General features: G+C 30.1%; 1 pseudogene; it reads right to left on the bottom strand.

The window, feature by feature from the left end:
• Nucleotides 1-1437: 1437 nt before the first annotated feature.
• On the bottom strand, nt 1438-2443 carry LOC125369487 (annotated as a pseudogene).
• Nucleotides 2444-13090: the final 10647 nt, after the last annotated feature.

Here is a 13090-nt window from a genome sequence, read left to right on the forward strand (position 1 = left end):
CTTTTACGGGGTTGTTTTCTCAGATTTATAAATATACACGTTTTATGGTGTTATTTTTTTATATTGATAAATATAATACTTTTACGGGTTATTTTCTTATGTTGACAAATATACTCATATTACGGGGTTGTTTCTCATATTATAAAATTAACCCATTTAAGGGGTTGTTTTCTCATACTCACAAAGATACCAAGATTACGGAGTTATTTTCTCCGATTGATAAATATCCCCGTATTACGGGGTTATTTTCTAATATTTATAAATATATCCCTTTACAGGGTTGTTTTCTCATATTAAAAAATTTACCCCTTCTACGAGGCTGTTTTCTCATACTCACAATTGCACTACATTTACGGGATTGTTTTCTTATATTCATATATATACACGTTTTACGGGGTTATTTTCTTATATTGAGAAATATACCACTTTTACGGGGTCGTTTTCTCATATTAAATTATTAGCACTATTCTAGGGTTATTTTCTCAAATTCATAAATATACATGTTTTATGAGATTATTTTCTTATATGGACAAATATACCCCTTTTACGGGATTGTTTTCTCACATTATAAAATTAACCCATTTAAGGAGTTGTTTTCTCATACTAACAAATATACCAAAATTACAGGGTTATTTTCTCCAATTGATAAATATCCCCGTATTAGGGGGTTGTTTTCTCATATTAAAAAATTTACCCCTTCTATGAGGTTGTTTTCTCAGACTCGCAATTACACTACTTTTACGGGGTTATTTTCTTAGATTAATTAATATACACGTTTTACGGAGTTATTTTCTTATAATGATAAATACACGACTTTTACGGGGTCATTTTCTCATATTAAATTATTAGCACTATTATGAGGTTGTTTTGTCAAATTCATAAATATACATGTTTTATGGGGCTATTTTCTTATATCGACAAATATATCCCTTTTACGGGGTTATTTTCTCATATTCTAAAATTAACACATTTCAGAGGTTGTTTTGTCATACTCACAAATATACCACAATTACGGGGTTATTTTTTCCGATTAATAAATATACTACAATTACGGGGTCATTTTCCTTGCCTGAATGGTATTTCTTTCCTGTATTTCAAATACTTTGTACAGTACCCAATAAGTTATTGGGTGCTCTTTTAATGGTTTCAGTACCTGCAGGATTATTAACAATACCTTTTTTGGAGAATGTTAATAAATTCCAAAATTCATTTTGTCATCCAGTTGCGACAACTGTCGTTTTGGTTAGTACTACATTAGCCCTTTAGTTAGGTATTGGAGCAATATTGCCTATTGATAAATCCCTAACCTTAGGTCTTTTTTAAATTGATTCAATTGTAAAATAAAATATCATGACGTGTATGTATATCTAGGGAATAGTGGCTTCAAAGTGAATTCTCCCTATATAACATCTATTGGATTTATATTTTAATCTTTGGTAAAAAAATTAAATTGCGAAATTTTTTTCTATTTCTAGAATACCCAATATATGTTTTACATCGTCTATACGAAAATGTTCAATTTTCATAAGATCTTCTTGACTCTTATTCAAAAGGTCTGATAATGTATATAAATTGGATCTTTTGAGGCAATTATAGATCTTAGGAGTCAATTCTGATTGGTCAATAAAAACGTATTTCAATATTATTTCATTTTGATTTTTTCTTAATTTAGTCAATCTATCATAAAAGGTAAAAAGAGGTAAAGTAACATTGTGTTGATTTTTTTCTAAATGGAAGTTTTCTTCTTCTGCATATAGAAAAGGAATAAATAAATCAATCAAATTCCAAGAGGCTTCATGAAGTGCTTCTTTAGGAGTTAAACTCCTATTTGTCCATATTTCGAGAAAAAGTATCTCTTGCTTTTCATTCCCATTTCCATAAGAATGAACACTATGATTCACATTTCGAACAGGCATAAATACAGCATCTATAGGATAACCTCCCTCTTAAAAGTTATTTGTCGCTTTTATACGATAACCATGATTTCTCTCGATTTGTAATCCAATACACAAATCAATTGGTTCTATTAGGCTAGCAATATGCTCTGTATTATCAATGATTTCTACAAAAGGCAGTAAACTGATGTCTTGAGCAGTTATATATCCAGGACCCTTGACACAAATAGACGCGTCACAAGTTCCATACGAATTGCTTCTCAATACAATTTCTTTCAAATTCATTAAAATTTCATGTATTGATTCTTGAATACCTGCTATAGTCGAAAATTCGTGTGGTATTTTCTCAGATTTTGCACGTGTGATACATGTTCCTTCGATTTCTCCAAGCAAAGCTCTTTGCGTCGCAATGCCTATTGTGTCGGCTTGGCCTTTCATAAGTTGTGACAAAATAAAGCGTCCATAAAAAGACGCTTATTGTTAGTTCTTGATTCAACACATTTCCACTGTAGTCTCCGAGTAGATATTGTTACTTTCTCTCGAATCATAATAATATTGTAATCATTGAATTATTTATTTCTCTTGAAATCTCTTCAATATTTATATTTACACACGCCTTTTTTAACGGGGCCTGCAGCCATTATATGGCATAGGGGTTACATCCCAAATGAAGCTTAATAATATACCACTTATGTGAATAGCTCTTAATGCTGCATCTCGCCCGAGACCAGGACCTTTTATCATGACTTCTGCTCGTTGCATACCTTGATCCACTACTGTTCGAATAGCATTTCCTGCTGCGGTTTGAGCTGCAAATGGCGTTCCTCTTCTTGTGCCCCTGAATCCACAAGTGCCGGCGGAGGATCAAGAAATCACTCGACCCCATACATCTGTAACAGTCACAATAGTATTTTTGAAACTTGCTTGAACATGAATAACTCCTTTTGGTATTTTATGCGCACTCTTACTGAACCAATACGTTCATTCCTGCATGAACCAATTCTTGGTAAAGGTTTTGCCATATTTTATTATCTCATAAATATAAGTCAGGGGTCTATGGATATATCCATTTCATGTCAAAATATATCCTTTTTTTTATTTATACATTTGTTTATTTGTACATCAGATCCTTTACAGCGTTTCCGCTTAGCAAGATTATCCTTATCTTTGTTTATGTCTCGGGTTAAAGCAAATTACTATAATTCGCCCCCGTGTACGTATCAGTCGACATTTTTTACAAATTTTACAAACAGAAGCTCTTATTTTCATATTTGCCATCCCTTAAATTTTGAATATACATACTTTTTTTGAAGAAAATAAGTTTCTTTAAACTTTGAAACCGCGAATTGTATCCCTTGAAAGTGATGAAAGTGAAAGGACTTTTTAAGTTGAAAAAAAAAACTGACTAATCATTCAAATCTTTGTTTGTTATGGAGTCTATAAATTAGAAGTGCTCTGGTCGAATTCTAAGTACTTAACACTATTTCTGAGTAGTATAGGTATAAAAAAACTACATTGGATCCTTTCTGAAGCATAACCTAAAACCAGATCTTCATTATCTAAAAGAACTTGGAACATACTATTGAAAAAGTGATTCAGAAATTTAACCTTCCCAAATTGAATCCATTTTTTGTTCTTTCATTCCATCTAAAATCCCCTTCAAGTATCAATTAAAGTAAAAGGAATGATATTAGAAACCTCTTCTTTCTCTTTTTCTTTTTTTTCACAAATAAGAAGTTGGGATACAATTCGGATATCCGAAAGATTACTATATATAACACAAGATTTCTCCACCGATTCTTTCTAGTCGAGCTTCTCGGTCGGTCATTATACCCCGAGAAGTAGAAAGAATTACAATACCCATCCCGCCCAAAATTCTAGAAATTTTTTGATAGTTAGAATAGATTAAACTGTGACCGGGCTAATCCGTTTTAAATTTAGACTAGTTCTATAGGGTCCCTTCCTCTTCCTTCTATGTCGTAGGGTTAAAACTAAAAAAAAATTGTTGCCTTCCTGGTGTTTCCTGACATTTTCAATAAAACCTTCTCGTAAAAGTATTTTAATAATGTTTTCTGTGATGTTAGTGAATGCTATTCGAACGGTTCCTTTTCTATTCATGTCAGCATTTCATATAGAGGTTATTGTCTCAGCAATAGGATCCCTGCCCATGATAAACTAAATTTTTTATTTTTCTCTAGTTTTGATATAATCAACATACTTTCTTTTTCTTTTTTTTTTGAATTACTTATTTTATTAAAGGTATATGCGTGAAACACAATTTACTAATGAAATTCTATTTCATTTTTATTCAAATATTATAACTATACAATAAAAACTATATAAAAAAATATTATAACTATATACTATAACTGTATCATGGTTTCATCTTAATTTTAAATGGTATTATCTTCTATTTTATTTAGAACTTTTTATTTTATAATAATTTAGGTGCTAATGAAACTATTTTAGTAAAATTTAACTGTCTTAATTCTCGGGCGATTGCACCAAAAATTTGAGTTCCCTTTGGATTTTCTTTTTGATCAATGACAACTGCAGCATTGTCATCTTATCGTATTATCATATACCGTTATCATGTTTGAGTTCTTTATAAGTACGTACAATTACAGCTCTGATTACTTCTGATCTTCCTACAGGTGAATTTGGTGCTGCTTCCTTGATCACAGCAATAATAACGTTAGCAATATGAGCATATCGGCGATTACTAGTCCCTATGATTCGAATACACATTAATTCTCGGGCTCCGCTGTTATCTGCTACATTCAAATGGGTCTGAGATTGGATCATATCATTTTTTTTATCTGTTATTTTAATGCAAAGGAAAAGAAGATATATTGTTTGTCCAAAACAAAAAAAAAACTTTCGATTTATTTTAGCACCCCAAAACAAAAGTATTTTTCCTTTAGTTCTATATTCCTATCCTGAAATAATGATTCATATAGGCATTTTTGATGCTGCTATTGAAATAGCCCTTTTTGATATATTTTCTGCTACTCCACTCATTTCATAAAGTATTCTACCTGGTTTAACGACAGCCACCCAATATTCAGGAGATCCTTTCCCCGAACCTATACGTGTTTCTGTAATTCTTAAAGTAACTGGTTTGTCGGAAAATATGCGTACCCATATTTTTCCACCGCGGCGTGCATTTCGTGTCATTGCCCGTCATCCCGCTTCTATTTGTCTAGATGTAATCCAAGCGGGTTCAAGTGCCTGAAGAGCATATTTACCGAAACAAATACGATTACCTCGAAAAGCTATTTCTTTCATTCTTCCTCTATGTTGTTTAGAGAATCGGGTTCTTTTTGGGTTATAGTTGATTGTTGTTTCTCAATTCCATCTCTACTACAGAACCGGATATGAGAGTTTCTTCTCATCCAGCTCCTCGCGAATGAAATGTATATATATGTGTTTGATGAATAATATACTAAATCATGGGATTCTTTGAGATTTCACTTAATTTATTTACTTAATCTAATCTATTTCTAATCTTTTTATTAGATTATTTTCTATTTTATTAGATTATTAGAATAGAAATAGAAATTGGTGTATATATATTATTATAATTATGATATCCGATCGCTAAAATTTAGAAATCTAATAATCTAAAAAAGTTTGATTTCGCGGGAGAATATTTACTCTTTCAATATTTATTTTATTTGTTTTGTAGAGCTAATCCATGATCCTTCAGAATAAATGGATTGTCTTTTGGTTCCTTTCGCTATCCCCCCAATAAATCATTAAGATTTGTTTTCAATAAAATCTTATGTATTTATAGGTTCCGTCGTTCCCATCGCTTCTCCATTAATGGTTAGGTCTTAATTTTACAATGGAGCCTCTAATTTGATTTGTTCTTGAGTCAATCTTCTCAATCTTTATTGGCTCGAGGCTCTTGATTTTTTGTTTTATGAATGAATTAGTTTCATTATAGATCAATTGGTATTGATGCTTTAGTACATTAGCCTTTATCTGATGATTTTACATATCAGAATCATAGATCATTGATATTTTTTCTCTCTTTCTTTCACCCTTCCATTTATCCGCATAATTTTTATTTTGATTTACAACTCCTAATCAAATTAGATTGGTTTTTCTTTTATTTTTTGTGCAAAAAGGATTTTAATTGCTCCAATAATAAATAAAAATATGAGCAATATATCATATCTTGAATGTTTCCTTGGATCCAGATAATGCAAAGCGATGATTTGGTTATTAGTTATATTTGGTTATTAGTTGTATATTTATACTTATTAGTTCATAGTATGAGTCAGTCCTTTGTTTTAATCCTGAACCTAAAAAACCAACGAGTCACACACTAAGCATAGCAATTATATCAAATTATCAATCAAATTTTTTATTTTATTCAACCCTATAGAAATATAATTTGAATTGATTATTTTTTAATAATAATAATAAAAAAAGAATCAAAAAGTTTGTCATTTTTGTTTTATCAATAGATAAAATATAAAGACAAGTCAAGTAAGGGTTTATTATTTTTTGTCTAGAAATGTCCAAATTTTTATGCCTAATACCCCATAAATGGTTCTAACTGTATATGAACAATAATCAATTTTAGCCCGAATGGTTTGTAGAGGAAGCCTACCCTCTTTAATCCACTCGACGCGTGCAATTTTTTTTCCGTCAAGACGCCCCACAATTTGTACTTGAATTCCTTTTATATCCGCCTGTTCAGTTAATTCAATAGCTTTTTTCATTGCTTTGCGAAATGAAACTCTATTGTTTAATTGTCCGGCTATAAATTCTGCAAGAATATTAGGGTACCCATAAGGGTTTGAAATTCTTGTAATAGCAATATTGAGTTTTCGGTTCACACAATTTAGTTCTTTTTGTACATTTATCTGTAATTCCTCGATTCGTTTAGGTTTATTTTCTATTAATAGTTTTGTGAATCCCATATATATTATTATTTGAATCACATCAATTCTTTTTTGAATCTCTATACATGCAATTCCCTCAACACCAAAAGATACTTTTGTATTTTTTTTTACATAATTCTTGATACAGTTTCTTATTTTTTAATCTTCTTGTAGACCCTCAGAGTAATCTTTTGGTTGAGCAAACCAAAGAGAATAATGACTTTGGGTTGTACCAAGTTGGAAACCAAGTGGATTTATTTCTTGTCCTATTAATCCCCCACTACTTACTATACATATCATGAAATGTTGCATCTATGGATTTAGTTTTTTTTTTTATCCACCCCCGGTTTTTTAAGCATATGTTATATTCTTCATATAAAGATATATTTTTTAATACAATAGTTATATGACAGGTCGGTCTTTTTATCAGATAACCCCGCCCTCGAGCCTGAGGTTTTAATTTTTTCACAGTAGCACCTTCGTTGACTTTGGTTTTACTAATGATTAAATTGGCTTCACTGAAACCCATATTGTGGCGAGCGTTTGCTGCTGCAGAATAAATTAATTCTAAAATGGGATAACATACTTGATAAGGTATGAGCTCGAGTATCATAAGTGTTTCTTCATAAGAACGTCCACGAATCTGATCAATTATTCTTCGTGCTTTGTGAGTGGACATTCATATATGTTGGCCTATATATGGATCTCTCTTTTTCTTTCTTTTATTTATCATAAGATTTATTAACCTCTTTTTTTTAATGTCATAAATAAAGTAATAATTTAATGAACGAGAAAAGTCACGAAAAAATTAAAATTGTAAAATGAAACTAATAAATATACATATCTTTGGTTTTAAATTACTATTACTCTAAATCTAAATTACAAAATACTATTCACTATTCAAATATCTATATTTTCCTTTTCAATTTAAATGAAATTTTCTTTTTCTATTTATTTTTTTTATTTATATTAATTTTATTTAATATTAGTTTTATTTAATATTAATTTAAATCTTTTTATTTAATAATATTAATATTAATATTCATTTTTATTTAATATTTAAGTATTTATTTAAATTTAAAATGAAATATTAATTATTAATTATTTAGGAATTAAGATTAACGAATTAACGACAAGATTTATTATCATTTTTTGCATTTTCCCCGGAAATTTAGAGTAGGTGCAAATTCTCTCAATTTATGGCCCATCATACGATCTGTTATATAAATAGGTAAATGCTCGTTTCCATTATGGATAGCAATAGTATGGCCGATCATTGTAGGTATAATGGTAGATGCCCGGACCACGTTACTATTATTTCTTTTTCTGTTTTTGTGTTAAGCTTATTTTTTTTTTTAATAAATGATTTGCTATAAAAGGATTTTTTTAGTGAACGGGTCATAATTAATTTCTCCTATTTTTTTATTTATTTTGAAAAGACGAAGAAACAAATTCTATTTTTTCTCCTATTTACTACGGCTACGAAGAATCAAATTATCACTCTTATTCCTTTTTCTACTTCTTCTTCCAAGTGCAGGATAACCCTAAGGGGTTGTGGGTTTTTTTCTACCAATTGGGGCCCTCCCTTCACCACTCCCATGGGGATGGTCTACAGGGTTCATAACTACTCTTACTACAGGACGCTTACATAGCCAACATTTAGATCCGGCTCTACCCAAACTTCTTTGGTTCACCACAGTATTCCCTACTTGTCCGACTGTTACTAAGCAGTTTTTGGATATTAAACGAACCTCCCCAGAAGGTAATTTTAATGTGGCCGATTTTCCTTCTTTTGCAATTAGTTTTGCTACAGCACCTGCAGCTCTAGCTAATTGTCCACCCTTTCTAAATGTGATTTTTATGTTATGTATGGCCATGCCTAAGGACATATCGATATAATAGATTCTTCTTTTTGATAAATCAAAACCTCTTCCCAAACTGTACAAGCTTCTTCCAAAGCATACGGCTTTCTGAGTGTAGATGATGATATCTATACAGATGGATCTTATATATCATAAAATGAAAAAAAGTACTATATAAGTGGATATATAGGAATCCGAATCTGCTAAATCACTCATGTTATGCTCTTCTACATCCTAGGTCTTCCCGTTCCTTCATCTGGCTTATGTTCTTCATGTAGCATCAGACCGAATGACTTTATGAAATTACGTCGATATTTCCACATATTAGGGGTAACGTAGGAGACATTTCTATTTGTTCCTCGGGAAATCTTTAGAATTACCACTGCTTAGCTTTCAATTCGCCTCTGACCATCAAATAAAATGTTAATAACCCATCCTCCTCTCTTTGAAACAAGGGGTGCTTCCGGTTCTGTCGGTGCTTGAAACAATTTTGTCTTCTCCATATTACTATATCTCTAGAGTCAATAATTTTCTAGGAGGAACTACTGAACTCAATCACTTGCTGCCGTTACTCTTCAGTTTTCTGTTGAGGTCTATCCTTAGAGGTACTCAATTTGGATCAGTGATCAATTTCTAGGTACTCAACCCCTTCTACGAGGCTGTTTTATGAGACTCGCAATTACACTACTTTTACGGGGTTATTTTCTCACATTCATAAATATACACGTTTTATGGAGTTGTTTTCTTATATGGATAAATATACCACTTTTATGATGTTGTTTTCTCATATTATAAAATTAACCCATTTAAGTGGTTGTTTTCTCATACTCACAAATATACCATAATCACGAGGTTGTTTCCTCATATTTATAAATATCCTCATATTACGGGGTTGTTTTCACGTATTAAAAAGTTTATCCCTTCTACGAGGCTATTTTTTTAGACTCGCAATTACACTACTTTTACAGGGTTGTTTTCTCAGATTCATAAATATACACGTTTTACGTGGTTATTTTCTTATATTGATAAATATACCACTTTTGCAGGGTCATTTTCTCATACTAAATTATTAGCACTATTATGATGTTGTTTTCTTAAATTCATAAATATACACATTTTACTTATTTTCTTATATTGACAAATATACCACTTTTACGAGTTTGTTTTCTCATATTATAAAATTAATCCATTTAAGGGGTTGTTTTCTCATACTCACAAATATACCAAAATTATAGGGGTTATTTTTTCCGATTGATAAATATCCCTATATTATGGGGTTATTTTCTAATATTTATAAATATACCGCTCTTAAATGGTTGTTTTCTCATATGAAAAACTTTACCCCTTCTACGAGGCTGTTTTCTCAGATTCACAATTACACTACTTTTACGATATTGTTTTCTCATATTCATAAACATACATGTTCTACGAAATTATTTTCTTATATTGATAAATAAATAACTTTTACGAGGTCATTTTCTCATATTAAATTATTATTACTATTATGGATTTTTTTATCAAATTCATAAATATACATGTTTTACAGAGTTATTTTTTTATATCGACAAATATACCCCCTTTTATGGGGTTGTTTTCTCATATTCTAAAATTAACACATTTAAGAGATTGTTTTCTCATACTCACAAATATACTGTAATTATGGGGTTATTTTCTCCGATTGATAAATATCTCCATATTACGGGCTCATTTTCTAATATTTATAAATATACTTATGCAGTTGTTTTCTAATATTAAAAAACTTACCTCTTCTACGAGGTTGTTTTATTAGACTCGCAATTACACTACTTTTGCAAGGTTGTTCTCTCAGATTCATAAATATACACGTTTTACGGAGTTATTTTCTTATATTAACAAATATACCACTTTTACGGGGTTGTTTTCTCATATTATAAAATTAAACCATTTAAAGGGTTTTTTTTCTCATAATCACAAATATACCAAAAAATTTACCCCTTCTACGAGGCAGTTTTCTCAGACTCGCAATTACACTACTTTTATAGGATTGTTTTCTCATATTCATAAATATACATGTTTTACGTGGTTATTTTCTTATATTGATAAATAAACCACTTTTACGGGTCATTTTCTCATATTAAATTATTATTACTATTATGAAATTGTTTTGTCAAATTCATAAATATACACGTTTTAAGGAGTTATTTTCTTATATAAACAAATATACCCCTTTTACGGGATTGTTTTCTCATATTCTAAAATTAATACATTTTAGGAGTTGTTTTCCCATACTCATAAATATACCACAACTACAAGGTTATTTTCTCCGATTGATAAATATCAACAGTATTACAGGCTCGTTTTTTAATATTTATATATATATACTCCTCTTACGCAGTTGTTTTCTGATATTAAAAAATTTATCTCTTCTACGAGGCTGTTTTCTTAGACTCACAATTACACTACTTTTGCAAGAATGTTATCTCAGATTCATAAATATACAAATTTTACGGGGTTATTTTCTTATATTGACATATATACTACTTTTACGGGGTTATTTTCTCATATTAAAAAATTAATCCATTTAAGGGGTTGTTTTCTCATACTCACAAATATACCAAAATTACAGGATTATTTTCTCCGATTGATAAATATCTCCATACTATGGGGTTGTTTTATCATATGAAAAAATTTACCCCTTCTACAAGGCTGTTTTCTCAGACTCGCAATTACACTTCTTTTACGAGGTTATTTTCTGAGAATCATAAATAAATACGTTTACCGGGTTATTTTCTTATATTGATAAATATACCACTTTTACGAGGTCGTGTTCTCATATTAAATTATTAGCACTATTATGGGCTTGTTTTCTCAAATTCATAGATATACACGTTTTACGAGGTTATTTTCTTATATCAACAAATATACCCCTTTTACGGGGTTGTTTTATCATATTATAAAATTAACCCATTTAAGGGGTTATTTTTTCATACTGACAAATATACCATAATAACGGGGTTATTTTCTCAGATTAATAAATATCCCCATATTACGGGCTTATTTTCAGATATTAAAAAATTTACCCATTCTACGTGGCTGTTTTCTCAGACTCGGAATTATACTACTTTTACGGGATTATTTTCTCAAATTCATTAATATACACGTTTACAAGGTCGTTTTCTCATATTAAATTATTAGGACTATTATGGGCTTGCTTTCTCAAATTTATAAATATACACGTTTTATGGGGTTATTTGCTTATATCTACAAATATAGCCCTTTTACGGGTTGTTTTCTCATGTTATAAAATTAACCCATTTAAGGGGTTGTTTTCTCATACTCACAAATATACCAAAATTACTGGATTATTTTCTTCGATTGATAAATATCCCCGTATTACAGGGTTGTTTTCTTATATTAAAAATTTTTTACCCCTTCTACGAGGCAGTTTTCTCAGACTCGCAATTGCCCTACTTTTACGGGGTTGTTTTCTCATATTTATAAATATACACATTTTAGAGGGTTATTTTTCCATATTATAAATTAACCCATTTAAGAGGTTGTTTTCTCATACTCACAAATTTATAAAAATTACGGGTTTATTTTCTCCGATTGATAAATATCCCCGTATTATGGGGTTGTTTTTTCATATTATAAATTTACCCCTTCTTTGAGGTTATTTTCTTATATTGATAAATATACAACTTTTACGGGGTTATTTTCTTATATTAATAGATATACCACTTTTACGGGGTTATTTTCTTATATTGATAGATATACCCTTTTTACGGGGTCATATTCTCATAATAAATTATTAGCACTATTATGGTGTTGTTTTCTCAAATTTATAAATATACACATTTTACGTAGTAATTTTCTTATATTGACAAATATACCCCTTTTACGGGGTGGTTTTTTCATATTATTAAATTAACCCATTTAAAGGGTTGTTTTCTCATACTCATAAATATACCACAATTACAGGGTTATTTTCTCCTATTGATAAATATCCCCGTATTACGCAGTTGTTTTCTAGTATTTATAAATATACCCCTTTTACGGGGTTGTTTTCTCATATTAAAAAATTTACCCCTTCTACGACACTGTTTACTCAGACTCGCAATTATACTACTTTTACAGGGTTATTTTCTCAGGTTTGTTAATATACACGTTTTACGGGGTTATTCTGTTATATTGACAAATATACTACTTTTACGGGATTGTTTTCTAATATTATAAAATTAACTCATTTAAGGAGTTGTTTTCTCATACTGACAAATATGGCAAAATTACAGGATTGTTTTCTCATATAAAAAAATTTACCCCTTTTACGAGGATGTTTTCTCAGACACGCAATTACACTACTTTTACGGGATTATTTTCTTAGATTCATAAATATACACGTTTGATGGAGTTATTTTCTCATATTTATTAATATACACGTTTTACGAGGTTATTTCCT

The sequence above is a fragment of the Ricinus communis genome, chromosome 3 (genome assembly GCF_019578655.1).
Source record: "Ricinus communis isolate WT05 ecotype wild-type chromosome 3, ASM1957865v1, whole genome shotgun sequence".
Lineage (NCBI taxonomy): Eukaryota > Viridiplantae > Streptophyta > Magnoliopsida > Malpighiales > Euphorbiaceae > Ricinus > Ricinus communis.